This window comes from Lonchura striata, chromosome Z, assembly GCF_046129695.1.
Source record: "Lonchura striata isolate bLonStr1 chromosome Z, bLonStr1.mat, whole genome shotgun sequence".
Classification (NCBI taxonomy): domain Eukaryota; kingdom Metazoa; phylum Chordata; class Aves; order Passeriformes; family Estrildidae; genus Lonchura; species Lonchura striata.
Window position 1 is genome coordinate 61,582,921 of NC_134642.1, and position 25,102 is coordinate 61,608,022.

At 38.4% G+C, this 25,102-nt stretch overlaps 1 long non-coding RNA gene across 1 annotated transcript in view; it reads right to left on the reverse strand.

Moving 5' to 3' along the window:
* Positions 1-9,877: 9,877 nt before the first annotated feature.
* LOC116184643 (uncharacterized) overlaps positions 9,878-25,102 on the reverse strand; it is a 34,209-nt gene continuing 18,984 nt past the window's right edge. The window contains exon 3 of the long non-coding RNA XR_013341668.1: positions 9,878-10,289. This is a non-coding gene — a long non-coding RNA (uncharacterized LOC116184643). The remainder of the gene's footprint in view (positions 10,290-25,102) is intronic.

Sequence of the window (25,102 nt, forward strand, 5' to 3'; positions counted from 1 at the left end):
CGGCCCTCTGATTGGCTGTCTCGCCGAGCTGTCCCCTCTGACTGGCTGCCGCCGCTCCCCCCGCCCGCCCTTCCCTCAGGAGCGGACGTCCCTGAGGGCTGCCTGAACAAATGGCAGCGCTCGACAGTTAGCTATTAAGAAAGCTTACATGATTTTCAAAGCAGTAAATGCATAAATAAAACACTTAAGTAACTTCTTCTGTCCCCCCCGGTAGCAGCTTGCATGGGGGAAGAAGTTAAAAGGACGGGACCAGGTTAGTTTTTAAAGGGGTCATATCTGAACGACTAACCTGCTGCCTGTTACCTGGGGGAGCGTGTTGAACAAATTGTGTTTCTCAGAAGGCAGTTTAGTGTCAGATTGCTGCAATGCCCGGACTCTGACTTGTCCCTGGAATGACAAAAATTTCAGGAGTAGCTGTGCAAAGGCCCCGTTTCCCCTCCCCTACCTCACACCATCGACCTTACACACAACATCCCAGCCCAGAACTAGGCCAGGCAATTCTGCTTGCTGAAATGGCACCTTACTGTTGGCACCACAAAGCCATTTTATTGTCTGTCCATGCCTTTTCCAACTTTTACCATGGATGTGGATACCCACAGAGAACACATCTAAAGTGCAAAAACCCTTGGCAATGCTGCAGCAGGTGCGTTCAGCTATTTGGTATAATAGTTTGGGGAGTATGGAAAAATGCGTCTCCTCCAAGAACTCATTGCAGGTTCAGTTCCAGGTGAGGGTTGGTTTCTCTCCGGAAAACAAAATTTACACTTTTCATGCTGGTTCCAAGAATTCCATCGGTATTTGTACATTCCAGTGAGCGAACAAGTTAAAAAAAAAAAGTATGACAGATACTTTCTTTACTGCTATGAATGAATTGGGGTTTAATTTTTTTTTTTAACTCTGAGGGTGGGTTTAACTCAGTCATAGGCATATTACCAGTGTTTCCTAGCTGTTCATATGAAAAATGCAAATGCCAGTAATTTTTAGTTTTCTTGGTATTTGTATATTTATAGTATATTTATATTCCACTCTCTAAGAATCAGGAGATTAATTGTTAGGCCATTGCACAATACAGAACCAACTAACTTCCAGCTGAAATACTTCAGAAGTGATCCTTTCCAGTTGGAATATAGAGAAATGCATGTTTTACCCATGCTAAAACAATCCCACCCCATCCCCAGGAGAACGAGAAGCTGTTGGCAAAGGTTCATGCCCCTGGCAGAGAGGAAAGGTGAGGGGGTATTTGCCTGGTGTAGAAGCTCACTGCTACAGTGCCAGTGCACAGCCTGCAGCCTTCCTGGTGTTCAGACTCCACCCTGCATGCTTCCCACCGGGCTCACTCCCCGTCCTGGGATAAGCACTGCAAGATGATGGCTGGTGAGGCAGGGGACAGGCACTCTTGCTGCCCTGTGCCAAGGCATGTTGGTGCATCCCCTTATTTCCCTTCAGTTTCAGGATTAGTATTCATGACTTCAGGAGGGGTGTGAAGCTCCAGCTAAGCTCATGAGCCTGGATATGGATCAGCCCTGCCCAAAAAGCTGATGCAGTCTAGGGATGTGCTCCACATGTGGCAGCCTGTAGGGACACAGGGATGCTCTCAGGAGGGGAGACACTGGAGAGACCACCTCCTCCTCACCCTGTATGAGCAATGCATCCACAACCTCTCCTCTACCTGCCCAACTCCACCTCTGGCTTGGGTTTATCTCCTCAGGAGCAGCCCCTACTGCAGACACAAGCTTGCTGAGCTCTGTTCTTGGGGGACAGACTCAGGAGATCATGAGTGTCTCAGAGACAATGTGTGTCCTACCACCAGAGCAGGGCAAGGAGACTCAGCTCGATGAGAAATGGACTCTCCAAGACCAGGCAAGAGCTGCACCTGCTGTTAAAGGCTCTAATTCCCCTTCAGTTACCTAGAAACCATCTCAGAGCATCTGACTAAGCATCTGCCAGTAAGTAATGCCATAACACTGCAAGTGAAAACAAAGAACAAGTAGTTTTTTAAAAACTTGTGAATTAACGTAATGATAAAAGCAATAAAACCTTATACTGACTTTCATTTCAGAAAAAAAGTAACTGGAAAACATTATTAATAGGTATAAAAATGGTGACAAAAGAAAAATAGAAAACTTGATGAAACAGGACACATAGCTAATTTCTAGCTAGAGTGCATGTAAAATTAAGAAAAGTTGCCATATTCTTTCATAGTTTGTAGAAAAATGTACATCCATGTGTTGCAAATCCAGTAGTGCTTGTGGAAGAGGTTTTGTGAAAGGCTCCACTAGGGGCTGTCATTGTCACACATCTAGGTGAACAGTTTTCTCTTGCAAGAGCAAAGTGTGGGCAGAAAAATCCCACACTGAGAAAGAAGGGCTTCAGATCTCCAGGTATCTCCTTTCAAGAGGTCTTTGTATTAGCCTAAAGTCTGTCAAAAGGGAAAAATCTCATAAGGGAAATTTGGCTTTAGCAATAGCCCCTGAAATAAAAGGACAATGATTTCATGGAATTCTAATGTAGTTTCATTTTTGCTTTATTTGCTTGCTTTTGAGAGAAAATAAAAACTTTATGCTAATCAAATGATTATGCTGACACAGAAATTTTGCGAATTTATTTTTGTTTAACAGTTCACAAATACTGCAAATTATCATTCTATCTTCCTAGAAAAACCATGTATGTAAGTATGTGGTCATTGACATATGATTTGTGCATTGTTTTTCCAAATCGTCTTTCTTGAGGAGGAAGTATTAAGTAATATTTTTATCTTTTTTTCTTTCTTCCTTTTTTTTTTTTTTTTTGTATGAAGAATGCTTCTGTCACATGTATCTCACTAAGCCCTGAAAGAAATTCAAGTAAGTATGTAATACCATTGTAATGGTATTACTTCTGAAACACATTTAGAAACCTTACCTTATACTAACCAGAGTAGGAATCAGAGTGAATGACACTAGGAGGTGACTCCAACCCATTTGCATGGTGGAGAAAACTCATTTAAAAGTAACCTTATGAAGATGTTTTTCATATGGTTCTTATATGAATCTTATGAAGATGTGCTAACCACAGACAACCCTGGAGACACATAAAAACTTAAGCGACATGAGTGAGATAATTTTTATTCTGTGATACGTTTAAGATTAGAGCTTTGTTATTGTTAATTTTAAAAATCGGTCTAAGATATTTTGCAGTGGGATAATGTATTATAATACTTTGCCAAAGGTATGCTAGCTGTAGAAATGTGGCGAAAGCATAAAGCATTACCTCGGAGAATACATACCTTTTGACTGAGACTTCGCATTTGAGCATCATTTCATTGAAAAGTACAAGGCAAAATAGCTATATTTGTTTCAGTGTTTCTCGGTGAAGTCACTTACCTGAGACAAGTGCAGCAATATTTGATGAATGCAAAAATTCCTGGGGTAGTTAGTTATGGTGACTCAAGTCTAAATTTGAACAGCAATAGCAGATCTGTTCTGCACAGGTAGGAAGCTTATGAAATTCTGGACCTTTCAGTGGCTATGTGTGTTTTTAATCACCAGGGAGACACAGACATTGTTTAACCCAGTGCATGGAGGAGTGCTGTGAATTTCATTGCTCAGACTGGGGAAGGACGTTACTCTTCCCCTTAGCTACCAAGCCTGTCTCTGAACTCAAATACATACAAAGTATGAAGTTGGGTGGATTGCTCCCAGCAGTCCTGGGTTGCATTTCTGGCCTAGAAACACCATCAAATACATACAAAGTATGAAGTTGGGTGGATTACTCCCAGCAGTCCTGGGTTGCATTTCTGGCCTAGAAACACCATTCTGCAGTGAGCATCTGCCATTAAAAAGCTCAACATCCATGCCTTCCTTACTGTTCTGTTATGCTGCCATTTCTGTCTCTGCTGTCTTCAAAGCAGCCTCTGAAACTTTTTCCAGGTTATAGCAAAATATATTCTGCCTAATGGAAATATATAATGCAAATATATAATGCTTGAGGGCAGCACCTCACATAGAGACACAAATCTGAAATACTGTCCTTCATTAAATACTGCAGCTCTCAGACTAGCATTAAGATGCCCTTAATGCTTAATTACACAATCCTTCACTGCATCTTCATCATTGCTGAGAAACTCTATATGTTTAACATTTCCTCTACAAGCTCAGTAGTAGCTTGCTCCCCTGTGATGTGTGAGTAGAGGATTCATGTCACGGGACTGTGTGATACCTGCACCAGAGTCACAGAATGGTTTGGGTTGGAAAAGGTACTTCTGCCAGCTTCAAATGTTTTTAAATCTACAGACAGGGACCAACCTTAAAAGATCGTCTAGTCCAGCCTCCCTGCCATGGGCATATCTGTCTTCTACTGTCTTCTTCTGCTCAAAGCCCTGTCCCACCTGGCCTTAAACACTTCAGGGATGGGACATCCACACCTGGAAAATAGCTTGTCTTTAACCCAAGCTGCCAGTAGAGGAAATGTGAAGGGTTGAAAAGAGAAAGGAGGCAACATGCTGACAGCAGAGTGACTGAAGAGGTTGAGGGTATGCCCCCACTACTGTGCGTTTTAGGAAGGTCTCACTACAGCACACAGCCAAGGCGAGAGGAGGAAAGCAAGGGATTGTATTTTGAGGCTTTACAACATTTGTGAATTATAGTAAGATTACAGTGCTGTGAAATACAGAGGTCCAGACTCAGGCAAGGCACATCTGCAATGTCATTAGTGATATACAAGTCAAACAGGAGTTATCTGAAACCAGATATTGTGTGTAGGTGGAGGAAACCAAACAGAAAACTGCAGAAGGAACAAAGATGAACACAGAATATGCGTGTGTTATTGTGTGATTCTCTTTATTGAAGACAGTTTTCCATGTCTCAGTATGGTTATTACACCAAGCCTCTCAGGCATTGTTTCATGCATGTTTTATGCACTTGCTAAGTACTTTGTAGTGGTTGTTAGTTTCTGTGAGCTCATTTGATGATGGATCTGAGGCATTTACATTTGTTTTTCTCCTGTGTATCCAGAACTGTGAAAATTTAGGTATTAATGAAATTCTCAATAAAAAGGACAACAATCGGGCTATTCATAATACTGAAATGGGGTTGCTGATAAGCTGCAGTTTTTTATTCTCTTGACTTCAGTAAGTATTTGTAAATAGCTTGAATAGTTCACTCCAGGATAGGTCTCTGGCTGACCAAAACTGCTCTAACATCTTGGGCAATCATCTTGAAAGTATCTTGAGATTTGGGCATGTAGAAGCTAAGTGCTTCAGCATCACAGTATTTATTTGCTAAAGTCACAGTATTTCTTTTTGATGTTGCTGTTTTTTTTAATTAATACCAGATTAACAAATTTTGAATAACAGAGTTGAAATTATAATTTGTTAAGTCAAATAATTAGTGATATATTTGTAGACTGAGGTAGCTGATAGAATGCTAAAGCAAATCTGTGATGCTAAGCTTATCAAGTGTTGAATTCTAATGTAAAGTTTAGTAAAAATCTATTTGCTTGAGTGACATATGCTTTTTTACTTATAAGGCTTACATATGGGTTAAAATATGGAGATCTCTTCTACTGAATATTTTTGCACATAAAATGAATAACAGTAGTAAATACACAGAACTATGATTTGTGTCTCCAAATGTCTTGACTTTGGCTAATGTTTAGCAATTTTTTACAATAGCACTTTTTACAGTAGCACCACGCAAACTACATTAATCAGGATATAAAACTGTCATAGAAACAAAGAGATGCTCACAGTGGTAGGAAGCATTATACCCCATGAGGTTTCATAAGTCTCCTGAAGAGGGAGAGTGCATTGTTGTAGCCTGTTCTTAATGGCTTTAATGACATTGATATGCACTAAATCATAGAGAAAAGAATATTTTTTTTTTCATGCAGGAATTACAGGAAGATATTTCTGATGTTAGAGTGAAAAACACAGGTGTACCTAGAAACTGTCTGAACTTTTTGGCTTTGCTAACTATGATGGGGCAGTTTTCCTGGATTAATGGGGTTTTCGGAGATTTTTGACAGTTTCTCCATATGCTTTCTTATCACAGTCAGACTCAACATCTTCTGGTCTCAGCTGAAATGAAGCCAAGTTGTTGACATTCTACATACTAAGTTTGACAGGTCATAGTATCTTCCAGGTCTGAAAGCCAGTTAACTATCAGATTAATGACAGGACTGTAGTTCAGATACCATCTCAGGAGTTTCTATTGTGCTTACAAATGGGACTTACAAATGGGAGGGCAGGGGAACAAGTCTGGGCATTGCATAATTCCATCTCTGCTGCTGGAAGGATAGCCTATTCTTTCTGTCAAGCACTTCAGGAAATAATGAGAAAAAAGGACAAAATTAAACTGGTCTTTCTTTCTGTCAAAGGAATCAGCAGCCCCCTGTGATTGTTAGAATGGAAGGCCTTGTATAAATACTCCTATCAGGAGAGTGTAAGGAAGTGAGAACGTGCAATGAAAAATTCTTTGTATATGATGTTAGTGTCCCAGTCTGTACTATAGTGGGCAGTGAGCAGGGGCTGACATCATGATCTCATGAGGACTAACAGCTGGTTGTGAATTCTTTTTATATAAGCTTACTGTTCCCTGAACACTTCCAGAATGTTAAGGTGTTGACAGATTCTTGGACCTTATAATCCAAAACAAATGCAGTTTTTTTGCAAGGTTGTGATATAATACATCAGGTAACACACTAATGGATATTTGGAATGATCTCAGGAACTGTGATGTCTGGTATAGGGTAGGGTCTCTAAAAATAGGCTCTAAAAGGTATGTTTTTTAAGAGCTAGAATGAGTACAGGTCTGCAATTAAGTATTTCAAGGCTTTGTAACAGCAGTGGTAACTCCAAGGAGAGCTCAGTTTTTCTAACTAGACCGCATCTTTGACATAATGATCAAGATCAGAATTTATCTGAATTTAGGAGATGTCAAGATGTCTGCCTTACAACTGTGCTGATAATATTCCTGCTGTAATTTTTAAATTATCCCTCAAACAGCTCATGGTGGTGAAAAGCAGCATTATGGTCAGAAAGCCTCACCTGGACCAATAATGACAGACATTTCTTTCCCCTTCACCTTTCACCATTCATTAGGTATTGCCATACCAACATGTATTATCTATTTATTCCCTCAGCAGATGCAATGAATATTGGTAGTGGTTGAAGGAGACATGAGACCAGACTGGGTGTAAAGGGGAAGGAAGCTACATTTAACATTTCAAAACATCTGTGAGTCCCTGGGCATTTTCACTTGGTTTCTCCATACTTTTGTCCTCTGTTTGGTTTCATCTTCCACATCTGGTGAATGACAGAAGGAGGCTTGTTTTGAACTGACATTAAAATGCCATAAAAGATTAACTACTGAAAAATGGTCATCCACTGTTTAGTGAAGTGTTGTATTGCTGACATTGTAAGCATTGTTGAGTAAAATATTTTCCAAATTGTGGCTTTTAGTAAATATTTTTAAGCACCAATGTATTCTCTTTATGATGATGGGTAAAACCTAGTGACAAGAGTTTGGTATTTTTTAAGGGGAAAACAAAAGAAATTATCACATAGAAAATAGATTCTCTTAGTACGTCATAGCAGGGATAGATTGTTTTAAAGAAAATGTCCAGTTATTCTAAAATATATGTTACTGATGGTAGCCACAAGATTTTATTAACAGTGTCTAATATACTCTTGGGACTGGCAATTTTGAGGATGTTAATTGCCCAAGAAACAGAGATAAAACTAAAGGCATGCAATGTGCTTTGCCTTATCTGTTAAGTGCCATCTTCTCACTTCTGATGCCAATTCTTATTCTTATACAAGCCTGACTTTGAGTAATGTATTGCGACAGAAAATACTTTCAGAATCATGGATCAAAGTGTCATAATTATTGCAAAATGTTTTTAAGTCAAGTTTCAGCTTGTGAATGTATTTGAACAAATTATGTGGTGTAGTGGGAAGGTAATTAATGTTCCGTAGTGGAGTTCATTCTTATTTTTGCTACAGTACATAAGGTCACATTTTTTATACCACAGAATTTAATTAAAGTGATGTTGCCTGGTTTCCTGCTGAAATATTAAATTTAATGTTAATAGCTAGAGGCTAGAGGGAAAGAGGAAAATGTAACTGGTGCAAATTCTCAGGGTCGTCAATGCAGTTGGAACAGTTTATATGCATAAACTGTCTGAATAGCATAAAATTACTTTGTTCTTAGGGAAAAGGTGAAAGAAACACAGCTTTGGAAGCTGTAGCAGTAGCAAAAAGTTCATATATGGCAATACCTGTCTGAAAGAGAGTTTGTCATGTGTCCCTAGTGCCACTGAACTGTGCTTACAGTACAACAGCATTTGCTTCTGTTTCACAAGAGTATTCCATCCCTGCTATGTATGTCATCTGAGCTTTTGTGCTGGGGGTGCCCTCAATCTGAGATGAATTTGTACACAGATATGTTTTAAGTGCCTTCATGTGTCCTCTTATTTATCCTTCTTCAGTTGTGTGTCAGTAGCAGTGTCTAAGCACATTTCTTCTACTCAACTGGAGACACCTGTACTGTTATTTGCATAGTGGGGTCATTTTTGTGTTGACAGAAAGTCAGCAGGAGAAAGCAACTTTAGCTAGTAGGCTTCATCTCTAATTCCTGCTAATACTCCTAACTCCTGTCCTAGGCCTACAATAACTCACACTACTGTGCATTTTTTTGCTCAGGAAGGTCTAAACATCAAAGTTCATAAAGGAAGAGACTTAAAAATCAAACACCCTTTCCTTAAACTGAAGATCAGAAAAGTACCAAGACTTGGACCCTCACAGCATGCCATCTAATCCCATTCCATTCCATACACTTCCTGATGCCCATCCATTCCATTCATCATGTATAGTTTCCTTGTAATGCTGCACAGCAATGTTAAATTATAAAACTAGTAAGTTATTTGAATAAGAAAGCTTCTTGCACTGCATGATTTGTAATGTACAGGTGTAAGAATGATACAGTCACGTAAGAAGTGTTTGCATAACACAGGTGATGTTACACTTCCAGAGCCTAATTGCATGTTCCATCAGTACTGCAGGGAGGACAGGAGCATAGTTACAAGACTCTTTGACATATTGTCTTCTGCAATGTTGATATGTCATGTTATGCTTTTGATGCCGTACTCACTGTTTCAAAGATATTTCAAAGCTGTCAGATTTCCCATGTAACTAATATGACATTGGTTATAGCTTTTGCATGGCATTGGAAAATTAGGGAACATTTTCATAATGTGTGTTTGTGGACTAAGAGGAAGTCCAGCTAAACTTTCAGTTCAGCCAGCTCTCCCTACCTGAGCAGGTTGACAAGAGCAGAGAATTACCACTAGAGAGAACTCCTGAATAGCAAAAGTATAAAACTGAAATTTCTGTTCAGAGATGCAAACTTAACAATGTTTAATTTGTGTTTTCGTAAACTAAACAGAGAGAAGCAAGATAAAAGTCCATATAAAGATATTTCTGATGTGTTTGTTGCCCTTATGAGTTTATCTAACATGAAGTAAACAAGAAAGAATAAATCTTTGGTACTTCAAATGACAGAAAAAAAAGTAAAAACTTCAAGCTGTTTTAAATAAGCTGCGCCCCATGCCAGTGTCCTGTTTTGTATTGTAGTATTCTGAAACTATGGTGTCCTTTTCAAGAATGTGTAACAGTTAAGAGGTATTCCTTGATTATTCATTAATACCAGACACAGCCAAGGAAACTTCTGTGTTAAGATGTGCCATAGACTGAAATGAATGGGCAACACCACAGTTTGAAGCAATTTTCTCTGGTTTTGTTTTGGTTTTGGTTTGGTTTGGTTTAGTTTGGTTGGGATTTTTTTTTTTTGCTATTTTTTTTTTTTTTTAATTTGAACTTCATTTGCACTATAATAATAATTTATCTAACTTTTATTTGAGGAAAACTTCTTGATCTTTATTATTCTTAAAACTGTCCTGTAAGACAGTAGTTTGTGAAGGGAGCCAAACAGTTCCTTCTGTTCTTTGGGGTGGATTGTTACACCCTTGAAGCACCTGTAACTTAAAATGTCTTTTGGGAAGCTCAACACTTTTATAAAAGCTACAAGAACAAGACTGAGCAACAAAGTAATCCCATTTACAATTTCTTTTGGCAGGCATCCAGAGCAAAGAAGCACTTCATAGCTCACAGATTACACAGAACACAGGAACACAGGGGGAACACAGAGTCTTTGTTTTTGCTGGGAAAAACAAACCAGCAAAGATTTTCTTCAGTTTTGAGAGTCATTTTCTAAGGGTAGCTGTGTCCCTACTTGCAGCTGGTGTTGGAGATGCTGAAATATAAGAGAGGAAAGATAAAATTCACTCTTAAAAATAAGTCAGCTACTTCATCCTCAACTTCACGTCATCTGTCATTGTGTTTTGTGCATTCTTACATTGATCAAGCAATTTCTTTTTTTTTTTTTTTTTTTTTTTTTTTTTTTTTTTTTTTTTGCTAAGATGAACATTGTTGCTGACTGATAATTGTTCTGGTAGTTGGAAGATATGTGTATAACCCAGGGCAGTATTATGCTGCACTGGGAATGTAGATTTCATGAGTGAGTTAGCTTTGGCTTCAAATGTGCTTATAAGCAAATCAGGGTTTGATTTAGTCAGGATCAGTAATATATGAGATGTATTTACTCAGTAGGATCTTTTTGAAAGAAAGAAAAATTTTTAATATTACAAAACTCTATGTTGTGACTCAGCTCCCAGTGATTCATACTCTACGCTAATATTTCATTTAGTTTTCACATCCTGAGGATCTGGGTCTTGAGATGACATTTTTACATGGCTGTAAGATTTATCACAGTGCAGGATAAAGATAAACTCATTTGTTTCTTTGCCTTGGCCTGCCAAAATCCACTCCCACCTACTCAGTACTTAGCTATGTGGAACTTGTTGATAAGAAACCTCACCCCTGATTTTGTGGCTAGTCCTGTGTAATTCTTTTATTGTCACAGTGAAAAGATAAAAGAATCCATCCCAAAGAGATTGCAGTTTAGGTCAGATATGATTGAAAAAGATAACAAGAAAATGGAAACAGGAGGAATGATTACAAGTGAAAGGTAATAGGCACCTTTCTCACTAGTATGCATATATTAAGCCCATTGATATCATTAATGAACACTGTTTGCAGATGCACATTATGTCTCATAAATTCATGCTGAATGGTGTTGCAATACATGTGCAGTTTGACAGGAGACTGCTCAGGAGTTAGCAGGACTGGCTAATCTTGGAAATGTACCCAGCAATGAGATGCTGTGATTTTGAGGAGGCATTGCCTAAATCAGGAAAAGAAGGAAGTTTTAGAAAATGTGTCAGACAAAACAGAGAAATAAAAGGAATCATAAATCTGAAATCCCCATCTATGATATTTAAATATGTATGACACATGTTTAAAACACATGTTACCAAAAAGAAATGTCCATAACACCAGAAAGCTACCCAGTCTATCATAAGAATCAGTATAAGGGAATCTAAGGATGAGAAGGTTTCTCTGACACTGTAGCAGAATTAAATCTGTAGCAGCCAATAATCCTCAATTGAACAGCTCTTGAATGTAGCAGTATGATAAAGCTTACTTTGTGCCAGGTCTCTTTCATGCAAAAATGTTATTATTTGACCTCCACTCACAAAGGGATCACTGCATGTTGACAGCAAGTCTTTCCAGTACAATAAGTAAGAGCAGACCAAAATGTGCTTCACAGAGAGTGTTGGCACACTGTGTTTCACAATTGTGCAATCCATGTGTGCCATCAGCATGCCTGGAATAGTCAGTTAATTTTGTCATGGACTGTACATATGTACAAAGCCATGACTTTGGCTTGCAGAGTGCTTACCCAGGCCCTGTTCTCTAAAGGACTATAAAGAGTACCTATAAAGATGAAGGATTACAGAAGTCACTGTGGGAAACAGATAAGTGAATTTGAGTTTAACCCCTTCTTATTGAATTATTTCCTTCACTGTTGTAAGAGAACAAAGTTGGAAGGGAAGAGGGCAGGACTCAGCTCCCCTGCTAAGACTGGGCTGTGAAGGGCACTTGTCTTGTAGCAGCACATCATTGCCTCAGGCTTTTTCAAGGACAATGCTGCTGGTCATGCTAGGGCTTGTCCTGTTGGTGTGATGAGGTTTTCAGGCAGTAGGATGTCCCACTGAGCCAAGACAACTGGAGATTTCCTGGAGGACTGGGAAATTCAGAGCATGAAATTTGCTCACTGTCTTAAACACTTGCAAGGTTTGTCATCCCAGCTGCTGTTGCTAGTGAGCAACACACAAAAGAAGGCTCAACGTGAGTGGCTGTGAGAACACACATTCATGCAGCTGTATGGGGCAGCTGGTTTTAACATGTGGCTAAATTGTGGGAATATCTTAGAAACTTACTAAGCCTTATAGCACACAACTTTCTTTAAAGATGGTGACAGTTATTTCATCACTAATTCACTCATACCTAACATAAAAGCTAGGAAAGATATTCCAGGATTTTTCTTTCTAGGAAATTTTGGGGACATTGATTATTCCTTTATTAATATATTTAATAAAATTTTATTAGATATAATATTAGTTAGCATACATTTTCAGAGTGTTGCAGCACATACACTATGCAGCCTTAGACCTGTTAGGGGGTAATGTTGCTGTCCTGTAAGGGCTTGTCCTGTGTGTGAGGGTCCTGAGGTTTTGGGATAGTATGGTCACGCTGAGCCAAGTCAGTGTCTGTTTAATATGTATTACACTAAGGGCAAAATAATTAGTGAAGTTTTGCTGATACCTAAACCTAAAACAAATGCACCTGACAGGAATTCTTTCTAGTTTTCCTATGGGGTTCTTTCACTGAATGTCACAAATATCTTCTGCAGTTGTAAGGCTGAGAAGGTAGACATTGCTATGAGACAAAGCTTCTCTCATCAGCTTGGAGGCATCCATAAGTATGTCCTTTTGCCTTTTTACATGAGATTGTAATGGAGTAGCTTTTTCCACCAACTGGAGTGGTTTACATGGGTACCAGTGCAAACATGAACTGCATTTTTCCCATGTCCTCAAAATGCAGTGAAGCCTTGTGAACTAATTACTTTGATGACATATGCCCAGATGATCCAACAGAATATTACCTTCCACCTGCAAAAAAAAGTATAAAATCAGCTGATTGTTCCAGTCAAACCTTAGAACAATCATCCCAGATTATAAATCTGCTGATGAGGTTGAAGAATATTTTGAGCATCCAAGAACAGACATCTTGGTATCACTCCTACGCTGTGGTTGCAACCAGCTGATATTTTTTTTGTCTATCTGTGGCCATTATCTAGCTCTTCAGATAATAGTGAACTCCATCCCACAGCCTCCCTCCCCCTCCTCTCCCCCTACATAATACATATGAAGCTGAATGTGTTGTTCTCAGAAAAACAAAACTATTCTAGGTTTTGAGGGGGTGTGACTGCATGAACCTTGCAGAGCAACAAATTCTGTGGGTACACCTAAGGTGTCTTCCCTGACAACTCTCTCTGGAGACCTTAGGAAGAGATAAAGGAGACATTACAAAGACTTATGTAAATGTACATCTTCTCAGCAATATTTAAGACTGGTTACAGTGAAATAAGGGTTTATAAAAGTGCTTTTTTTCATGCTGTTTCTACAGTTGTACAAAATAGACACCAGTGGCAAGGGACCATTATTACAAGAAGAATCACTGTCTGGAAGTTAAAACTAGTTTAATTCAGGCTTGAAGTAAGGCAGGAATTTTTAACAGTAAAGCAAATTAATAACTGGAAATCACACTTTCTCAGAGATTCTTCATCTCCAGCATTGGAGGTTTGTTGAAAAGCAGTGCAGATATGCTCAAGGAGGAGGTACTGGCTTGACTGCAGAAGTTGCAGAGTATATTTCTCTAAACTTACAGGAATTTTATACTGTCTGTCCTCAGAATCTCTGTGCCAAATCATTAATCAAAACACTCCCTCAGTATCACATAGCTGTCCTTAAAATTATTACCTTCAGATCAAACACAAACAAATTAAATCAACACATTCTGATAATGCTGATGCTTTCTGATATCTGAGATAGGTTACTACTCTCATGTTTGGAGCAGTAAACAGTGCACAAAAACTGGAACACATGGCATGAGTGAAGTGGTGAGATGAATCAGTTTAGGAAGCCAAACAAGGATGAAACCGTTCATTTACTTATTTGATAGGGTTGGTGTTATGTCAGCTAAACTCTGTCATCAAACTGGTCAAACAAGCATCAATAGTGTTGGGAGAGGAGCAGCAAGCACAGAAGAGTGGAGAGAGAAGTAGGGCAGCTGGATAATTTAATCACTGCCTTCAGCAGTAATGGTTGGTGAGTTCCATCCCTTAATTCTGACAAGATGGAATATATGTAAGGCACAGCATTCAGACACTACAATGTTGGGATGAAGGGTAAACACATAAACAGGGAGAACAGATTTGGTTCTGGAATTATTTGGGTCTCAGATTGGAAGAAATGGTTGATGTGTAACCAGGATAATTTCTTAAGCCACAGACAGCTGTATGGCAGTGAGTAGGAATGTGGGAGAGCCCAAAAGTGACAAGCAGCAGGCCAGGAAAAGCAGGGAGACAAGAACCTCTCAGGAAAATTTCATCAGTGATGTAAAGGCACCACTGAGACAGGCTGTTGGGTTCTCCATTTTTGGAGACTCAGTAAGATACTAGGTAACTTACTCTAGTTTCATTTGTTTTGAGAAGTGGTTGAACCAAAAGCCTGAATACAACCTTACAAGTACAATGAGTATTTTCACATTTAAATTATTCTGTGACCTCATTTTAGACCTGAACTAAGCACTGTACATAAGTGATAAGGTGGCTTACAGAGGGAAAGCAGCTTTGCAATTTCATATAAAAATCCCCCAGACAACTCTAAAATCCATAGTTTGATCTCTAGCAGACGAACAACTTTTTTTTATAATTATCCTCAAATCATGAAAGTCTCAGTCTCTAACACACAGGTGTAACTACCAGGTAAATCAGGAAGGCAGTAATACATCCCTAAAGACCTTTCATCTTAGATGAAGGCAGAAAAAATAATAAGTAATGCTTAGTCCCTATCTGTGATTTCCCTATTTCATTTTTTTTTCTTTTGTATTCTTGTGTTTTCAGGTAGCTTGTCATTGTTCTCTATGACAGCAGATATAGATTGCCTATGTGAGTATCAAATAATTTCAGCCTTCATGAAAGCTTCTCTCTTAGCCTATACCAATTGCAAGTATATATTTTTCATTCTATGCTTGGCATTAAAGAACATCTGAAAGGTTATGGTAGATATTAGACCCTAAGTATAAGCACATAATAAAAGATATTGTCAGGTGATTTAACTAGCCTAAAATGGATTTTTTTTCTTGAACTTATGTTCTTCAATACTCTTTAAAGCTCTGAATGGAGTATTATATTACCACTTAAAAAATAATGTCTTACCTAAAGAAGAGCATCTTTGGGATAGGTAAATAGTTGGCTGAAAATGCAATAGGGATATATTCAAGTGTTCTCAATATAGGCATCACTTTAGTTGATGCTACATCCCATTAGACACATCTAATTTTTTTTTTCAAATGCTGCATTCTAAAAGCACAAACCGAGTTAAAACAGACTGAGAGGCAAAGCCTCATGAATACCCTTCTCTCAAACTCTTACATGTTCCACCTTAGCCTTCTCATAAAGATGGTTTGAAATCACCCTGCCCCACTAATTGCATATATTTATTTTCTGTTTCCATAATGTTTTCTCTCCACAGGTTTTTAGAAAATTAACAATTTTACATTCACAAATCCTCACAGTTGGTAATGTTAATATTCCCAGAGTGTGTGTATATGTATAATTATGGACAAATTCAAACAGACATGGAGCTTGTCTTTTAAAACTCAGTGATAAAGCTAAAAGATCACAGACTCATTAACGATGAAAAAAATCATTGAATGCAATGATGCTGTTAACCCAGCACCACTATGCTCAACCACTACACCACTACAAACACCACATCTACATGATTTTGAATACTGCTGGGATGGTGATTCCATTACTTCCATGGGCACTCTGTTTCAATGTTTGACAACAAAAATTCTCCTGGAGAAGATTTTTTTTCTAATATCCAACGTAATCCTCCCCTCGCACAGCCATTTCTTCTCATCCTGCCACTGGTTGCCGGGGAGAAGAGATTGACCCCGCCTGGCTCCACCCTCCTTTCAGGTAGCTGCAATGCCTAGGTCGCTCCTGAGTCTCCTCCAGGCTAAGCACTCCCAGCTCCCTCAGCTGCCCCTCTTACAGCTTCTGTTCCAGACCCTTTGCTGGGTCGGTTGCTCTTCTGTGGACTTGCTCAATCTATTTCTCATAGTGAAGGGCCAAGAACTGGACACAGCACTCAAAATGTGGCTTCACCAGTGCCCAATAGAGAGGGACAGTCGCTGTCCTGTTCCTGCTGGCCACATTGTTGCTGATACAGGCCAGGATGCTCTTCACCTTCTTGACCACCTGGGCTGGGTGATGTTCAGGCAGTGTTGGACTGCCAGGTCCAACAGTGTTGGACCCTCAGGTCCTTTCCTGACAGGCAGCTTTCCAGCTACTCTGCTCCAGCCTGTAGTGCTGCATGAGATTGTGACTCAAGGGCGCTTAACCTTGTTAAACCCTCTTGAACCAGCTCTGCATTCCCACTTCAGAATTGAAATTTGCAGTATAAGATTACTTTTCAAGAGCTAAATGATACTTCACATCTCCAAGCAAGATTCACATCTCATTGCTCAAAGCAAAGACTAACTCCATGAGCTAACTCCTTACTTAAAACAGCCTGGTGAAGAGGATTCTCAGCTAGTATCAAACTGCACCAACACTTAACAGAGATGCATAGAATGAAAAGAATGAAATGGCTTTATTTATTTATTTATTTATTTATTTGTTCTCACATGACTAATCTCAAATACCATGCTATTGCTGTTTTTTGTTGATGCCCTTTCCCTCCAGCCCATGTGGGAAACGGAAGGCACAATTCTGTCCACTGAGACTGTACAGTTTATAGCACATTTGAGAAGATAATTTCTGCTCCTTCAACCTTTGAATTTGCTCCTATATGCAAAGTGGCTTTTTGTTACTCTGTATCTCAGTCCTGCTTGTTAATTCTAAATGTTCAGTCCTGCTTGTTAATTTTAAATTAACACTGTACCAAATACCATTTCATAGCAGCTAAGCCTATGTGCAGTTTGGATTTCTATATGTATTTGCATAATAATAAGATATAAAGGTACTCCCATGCCTAATTATCAAACCTTCCTTGATTTCATTATAAGATAGTTATTTGATCTACTGAGATATTTTTAAAAATCTCCTAAGGCTATGAAGCTTTGACTGTCAATCTTTGCTGCATATGTCAGCTGAAATGTTTTGATCCTTTACTTTGCACACAGAGATTGAGAAGATGTGCCATAAATAAGTCCAAGAATGGGAACAAGACTGATTTATGCACTTGTCTTTTTTTTTGTATTTTACTGAAATTGACTTTTTTTTTTTTTTGTGGAAAGGGAAAGAACAGGAAAGGCAGTGACTTAATTAAGATATATCGGTAGCTCTGAGCATAATGGCAGTTTCACTGTTGGCTGCAGGACTGTCTTTGCACTAAAGGTCTTACTTGAACTGAAGCTTGTACATTTGGATTTCATCAGCAAAAGTACTTTCTGATGCAACTGGCTTGTAGTATTTTCATGCAAATGACACAGAAGATAAAACTGGATCATAACTATAAGATCACCAGGCAGATTTAGTGTAGCAAACACATTGCAAAGAATAATAATCAATGACAAGAGTGAGTTGATTTCTTCCCACGTTGTGCAACACTTTTATGCAATTTTCTTCCTCTTAGCATATGATTTTTTCCCACATTTTGCACTGCTTTTCTGCAACATTTTTCCTCTTAACATGATGCTTTTTTTTTCCCCAAGATTTTTCCACTAGTATGATGTATTACAAAAGAAAGAGAAGCTACATGGATATATGGTGAAAAGTTCAGTTTAAGGAGATGAAAAGCTCTCAATGCAACTAGATACACATTTGTTTTACTAAGAAAATGATGCAGACTTCATTTTTAAACCAAAACATCATTTTAGTGGTGGTACTCATTACTTCAAAGGTAAAATGGGGCAATATATATACACATGTCTTCATCTTTAAAACCCAAAAGATAGATAATTTTCAGCATAGTGTGTTTGGGAAAATTATGGCTTGGAAATTGTCGTAGTTATGGGCTTTCTGCATTCTGAGTTTTGTGATGGCTCATCTGTGATTTTAATAGCAGCACAGCTCACCTAATCACGAAGTTAGCTGGGGTCTACAAAGAGATCTTTTAAAACTGTTAAGTCTCATTCAATATGATTTCCAAGGGAGACAGGTGAGGAACTTGAAATGCCAAGACTATTTATATGTCAGTTATTATTATTTGTCTAACTGAGCCTTTTTTTACTATTTTTTTATATAGACTCTGCTATGTGGCTTCTGCTGATGGTTTATATCTTGTCAGTTTGCTAACAAAGATGTGTATCTGGAGCTCCTTTTGAAAACAACTATGAGTTTGATTCAAGAAAGGTTGATGACGAATTAGCAACAAAGGAACAAGAAGGCAAACATTTGATTAGTTTGTATGTATTCTCTCTTTAAGCCATAATTATGAGATTGTTGAAAGTGCAGAAAGTGAGGCACCAAGAGATGGTGGATCCTCCACAGGTGTGTGCTTGTGATTTGGACATTGCAGTAAACTCTGCAGAAAGTTGCAGCATTTTTTAAGTTGGAAAATCTCCAAAAAAGCAGTAAATATGTGATTGTAAGTTTGAAATACTTGTTATGATAAGAATATTTACTTAAATAAAACAAAGCAATGAAGGTATTTACAAACATATGGTCTTTTAGCCCAAGCACTTATGACATAAAACATTCATACACCTAGGAAGAAAATAACAGTGTGGCAATTCATAAATGAAGAAAAAACTGAGGCTTGATGTCACCATTCCTCAGCCTAAGGTCATAAGTGCTCTTTATTATCTGCAGAATAAAACTGTAAGATTCATCACAGCACACTGTTTGCAAGCTATGAAAGACCAGAGATGAAGTTCACACAGCTGACTATTCTCAGAGAGTCCATCCAGGATATACAGAACAGAATACTGAATGACTCCTCTGCTGAGGCACATGGCTAAAAATATTTCTTTCTGGTGAAAGTGCCCATTTTTAATTTTGCATCGTGCAAAAAGCTGCTTCAGTAGAGCAGTGTGCTTGGCATCTCTGTTTTACCAAAAATCAGTACAATAAAAATTTTTAACACCAATGTAGCATTAAGAAACAAGAATTCTTTATTTAGCACCAGACATATGAAATACCATGCATTCTGAGTACAGAAAAGGTTCCTGTGTGCATACTGTATTTCAGATACTACATAGGTTTTTCAGAAGACATATATATATGACTTTCCTGGAGTCATTAGCTTGTATTTCCTCCCATTGGCACATGTGTTCTCTTGTCCCAGACGTCCCTTCAGTGGTCTCTGGTGGCTGATGATCCTGAAGTTATACTTGACCACCTAATGAACTTGGTACTACATCCTAAATTAGGAGAAAAGTTGGCATAACTGGTCTGGTTCATTAACTTGCAAGTCCTTAGATCAATGAAATATAGTTTCTTATTCCTTTCCTTGGTTAATGTTAATTGTAGTTGTAATTGTATGGTTCCACAGGCTAGTGATTTTGCAAAATGATCATTGTATTAACTCACCAGGTGCAAACAGTTCCTCCATCTCTTCCATATTCTTTGCTGTATTGTGGTGGGGAAGTTGTATAACAAAATAGTTTGAAATGTTGTCACTGTCTGTGCAACTACTCTACAGTTTCTCTGCATGAAGCATATAAAACAGCATGTCTTGACATAAGAAATATCATAGGAAACTCTGTGATCCTCTATGGAACTTGAGCAAGCTGGACAATCTGCTGTCAGAATCAGAGATGTTTTATGTATCTGTGTCTGCAGAACCGGAGACTTCTGTCCAGTACATGTGTACACACAGTATTAGAAAATGATTCTGTGCATCTTGCAGACACCAGTGTAATGTAGTTTTTATTAATACCTATTTTCTTGGAAAGTCAGTGATATGAATTGATACTTGCACTTTTGTGACCAACAGAGTTTCTACGTGGAAAATCTCAATCTGAACCAGAACCCAATCTGAATCTATTTGTCCCATGTGAGAACTGCTCTACTTACAGCACCAGAAACCAGTTTGTGACAGACTGGTGTTTACCACTGCTAAATGATTGAGAGCCAGTCAGTACAGTAGGACCACCTCACTATCAATCTTTATGCAATGCAGGGTCAGAGGACCTCAGAGAGTGAACAAAAAGCTCTTATCTTTTCTGTTTGAACTTCCAGCTCGTTATTAGAAGTTAACATGTGTGACAAGAATGTCAGTCCACAAGCCCCTGACACCCAGACATTTGCATTCCTCAGAATGGGAAGGAAATGATACCATGCTGGCTACTCCTAAACCAAATGCCAGCCCAGTGCTGACCTACCTGGTCTCCAACAACTGCAGATGATCTCTTACTCTCAGAGGATATGGAAGGATCACACAAAAAGTAATAGACAGAACATTTTTGTAAGCACCTAATGATTACAACAGTAGAGAGAAAAGATAATTTCTCTTTATGTCTAATTTAAAAAGGCTCTACTCTGGTTTTAGGTGCAGGTTTTGCCTCCTGCTTGAATAGCAATATATTTTAAAGCTATGTTTCACATAAAACAGGGAATTAGTGAAATTTGCTGTGCTTCAGATTGTGAAAGGAAAGACCTTTAACTAGAGCAAATACAAACAGAAATGACCCAAGAATACTAACACTTTGTGCTAATTCCCATTTTCTTCTTAGGTTACATCAGCTACTTGAAGTTTCTGCTGGATCCAATGGGAAGTGAAACACAGCACATCAAGTTAAAACTAGGAAAGGCAGATGACTCTGTATCATACTCCAGCATTAATTTCTGGTGTGTCTCTGGGTAAGTCAAACAGAATGATTAATCCCAATCAGCTATTGTTGAAGCAATGCCTAATTAAAACTAATTGTGTAAATTATTCATGAAAAGGGGGATTATTCACATGTATTTAAGTTGGGTTGCATGTTCTTCTGCAGACATGGCCCTCTCTCAATTTATGACAGAAGAAAACTATGGGCTTACTTAGATATTTAGCTTGTGCCTTCTTCAAATATAGGTAACATGAATCTAGGTATTACTTTTCTTTAAGTTCTAGTTTAGACTTTAGGTTTATTATCTCTAAATCCATATATTTAAAACATAGTTATTTTTCTTTTCATCTTGTCTTCTACAGCTAAGTGTTTTGGCTCTTTGGAGATGGCACTGTCCCTCATTAAATACATGCAGTAAGTACCGCACAAAAGAGAATTCCTGGGGGGTAAAGCACTAGTGTAAGATAACCTGTATTAGCAGCTCCTTCTCTGACTCTTATAATGGGTGAAATTTGCCTTGCAGTCTGTAGTCCAGTGGTTACAGTACAGTCTAAGCTTTTGCTTCAATCAGAAGTTAATTTGCTAGTGAAGGTGACTAAAAAGTAAACAATCAGAAAGAAAGGCTCATTTGGGGTAAGGATTAAGGACACCATGCACTGCATGGTCAGCTGATGCCACTGTGACCATGATGACTCTGCAGCAGCCCATGACATAAACCTGATGTCAACCATGGATGATCAAGACACCTCCAATTCTGCAGCTGCAGTCCTTAGGTACTCTTCTGTCAGAGGTGTTATGTTCCAGGTTTGTTTATATGTTGGATAAAGTGGAAACCCAGCATCCATGAACTCACAATGACAAAAGCCTGCATTGGGCCAGCCCCCTTTTTAATGAGCCAGTGGTGGTGCAGAACAGGAAGACATAAATTTATTCAGGAAAGGAGAAAGAACTGAAGGATCCTAAGCTGGACCTGGCCACACTTCAGGTTTTTCCTTGTAATACACTGTATTTCTTGGGTTCTTAAGTGACAGGGATGCCACCTATGTGCATTATAGTAGTTTCTGCTCCTTTATTGCCACACTAGGAGTATATTTTTTGCCCAGTAGAAATGAAGGTTGGGGCAAAGCTTCCTGAGGCTCTCTTTGTCAGCAAGGCATTCAGTCCTACTGAAACTGTTACCAAATAAGGGAATGTTGCCTTTGAAATATCAAAACCAATATATTGTGACTTGTCAATAGACAAGGACAAATGTCACTTTAAATATATTTTATTAACAGAAATACATATGTAAGTGAAAAAAGAGATCCATGGATTGAATCCTTCTATTAAACTAAAAGAAGGAAATTTACTTCTTCTCAAAGGTAACTTCTTAGATTTGTACAGTTTATTTGTTAATTTGTATGGTACACAGCTGTAACGTAGAATTTTACAAAGTATTAATTTTATGAAGCATTAATTATAATATGAAAATTTAAAACCACTGTTCTTGATGCTGAGTTTGTTCTTGTAACATTCCTGGATTAATCCTACTAGGATTAAAGGAAGCTGTCTTAATTTTTGAGCAAAATAATGACAATTTTCTAGCAGAAACTAGTTGCTAAATTCTGGGTAATTATTTGCACTTTGTCTTCCTGGAAATTCTCAACTTTGACAAGCTCAAAAAATATTCTATCTACTGTCTCTTTTGAAGCAGCACTTCAATGAATTTCAGAAGGGAATATATTTGGCAAATGCAGTTTGATACTTTTGCTAGCACATGGACTGATGACTATTGCATGCTGGTATTTTTGATGATGGCTTGGCATGTTAGTGTTTTTTAACCATGAAACTAAGGCAAGACGTTGCAGTTCTACCCTATTCTATTGCTGAGAAGATGGGAAGATGAAAACAGGAATGCAGAATCTTGGGTATTTATTTCTATGCTGAGTGGCTGGGTCATGTTACAAAGGGAGTAAAACATCTGTGAGAAGAGGGAAATTACTGTCTTTAACTCCAAGCTGAATCACTGTGCAAGCACTTCTACTGCTCATTGCCAGGTAGCTTTAGAAGTCCATCACCAAGGCAAAGGGAATCACTTCTGGCAGGTTTACACTGAATGAAAGATTACTGATGGAAGACTTTGCAGATATATTACAAACTTGCTTTCAAAGTAATTTATAGGAAAGCTTGTGCAGAATGCTGCTGTTGAGTGCAGCTGTCACAGAGAAGGATGATGGTTCTGGAGTGGGATAGCTGGACTGTTAAGTGAAATTTAACCAACTGCTGATCTCCCTGGCTCACATGAAAAAAAGTAATTTAGTCTGGAGTCAATGAATCTCATTTACACCTGGGTGAAGTAGATTAATGTTTTTGAGATTCCTTTCTCTGAATTGTTAAAAAAACTGAACAAAAATAGAACCTTAATTTTATCACCTCAAGAAGTCCACTGAATTTTGCATTTCAATTATTCTTTCAGCAAAATGTGATAACTATGTCTACTTGCCTCCCTGAACAGTTGCGAGAATAAATTGTTGTTTCTAAATAGCTTGCAAACTGAAAAGGGATGAAAAGGGAAACAGTTAATGTTAACATTTAGGAAAAGGAGAGCAGAAGTAGGAAAAGGTCACACATATGTTTTTACTGTTTCCCCACCCAATACAGCAGTCACTTCAGAACAAAAGAGGCCAGGCACATGAAAACTATACTGAGACACTTCTGGCAGGATTTGCACTGCAGGCTAGTACTGCAGCAATATCTTCTTATAGGTCTTCAGGATCATCTCTGATCATATGGAAAATGCACACAAGAGCGGGGGTTGACGCACAAGTGCAGGAAGAGAAGGCTAATAATTTGCTGTTGCTTAACATGGGCTCAGGAAATATTCTTCCCAGGCCTTCTTGAACACACCCTGGTACCTGGGAACACTTTCATATGGAACAGTTATGAAATACTGTGGCTGAGGTAGTTCTGATAAGAAGCTGTAGCAATATTTATAAACTGCTGAGCTATATAGATAGCAATACACTTGGTAACAGGAAATGGGACATGGTTGCTTCACCTACAATTAGTGAGGCAAGTCACTGCATGTTCATTCACTCTTAACAACTCGACAGAAAGACCCTATTGACACTTGGGCTCATCAAAATTCCATGGAGATAGTAAATTATCAGGAGGTATTGGGAAAACTAAGGAGCTTTACTGCCTTCTTACAGTAAAATTCTCTAATACCTATACTGCTGTGTAATTACAGCACTGGAAATGTTTTACTGTTGGTATGAATCATATACATTATTCTCAAGTTAGGATGGCTTTTTGCATCCAGTATAGAAAGGCTTTTTCATTTTCTAAAATGCTTGTCAAACTAAGGAGCTCTGTGAATGCTGGGCCTCTGCCTATAATCAAAGCAAATAAAGCAAAATAAATGTAAAATACTTGAGAGAAATTAAAATCCTAGTCAGAGCATCTCGTGTCAAAGTTTTTCTCACATCCCTCACCAAGCAGACGTCATTTACTTTTTCCCAAGCACTGATTATAAATAGCATTTTCCCATCTCCCTCTCCCCTTTGCCAGATCCAAGGAATTTAATTTGATTGGAATCAAAATCCATGGTCTTATTGGCTATAAACTTCAGATCAATGTAGTCATGTTTTATTTAATCATTACCAAATTTCACACCATTTGAATTCATGTGATCTAACAGTGAATCAAATTAGCTTTTTTCCTAAGAGTTAAGACTTCAAAACATGTTACATAAATATGATTGTCTTACTTTTAAGAAGTTTAGTCAGAAATCTAATGTGTATGTAGAAGGGGAAGGCAATGGAGAGTTAATGCTAAAATATTGCTGACTATCTGCTGGGGCAGGGTGGGGGGAGCTTAGCACACAGTGGAAGACTGAGATGGGGCAAATATTTGCTAAGCTTCTAAAATCTTTAAAGGTGTGACTCTAAAGACACAGAGACCACATAATTGTAGGGCTCATTGTTAATATTTGTAGTGGGGAAAATCTTCTGTGAGGTGACAGCAAGTGTGATCTTGGTGATGGAAAACAACTGTCCTGACAACATGGATAGAAACAAAACCCTACTCATCTCTGAACTGGCTGCAAATAAGTAC